A 317-nucleotide genomic window follows, 5' to 3' on the forward strand; every position below is an offset into this window, starting at 1 on the left:
AAAAAAATTAAAAATAAATAAAAATTGACCAAAAGGGCACTTGGGGGCAAGGAGCAAAAAGGGCAGGTGCTCAAGCCCCCCCAGCCCCCTCCCCCTGCACGTGCCTGTCAGTGAGCTTTCAGTTTCACAAAAATGCAAAATGCCTGAGTGAAAGAATGCAACATTTACATAGGTGTAACATAACTCTATGCCAGATTACATTAAAGAGTGAATTGCTTATTTACATGACTGTGCATTTTCACAAATATTAAATGGGTAGTAGAATTGGAAAACGTTTTGAAAGAACTGGCTTTTCATTTTGCAAGATGAAAATAAAA

This window comes from Poecilia reticulata, linkage group LG6 (genome assembly GCF_000633615.1).
Source record: "Poecilia reticulata strain Guanapo linkage group LG6, Guppy_female_1.0+MT, whole genome shotgun sequence".
NCBI lineage: Eukaryota > Metazoa > Chordata > Actinopteri > Cyprinodontiformes > Poeciliidae > Poecilia > Poecilia reticulata.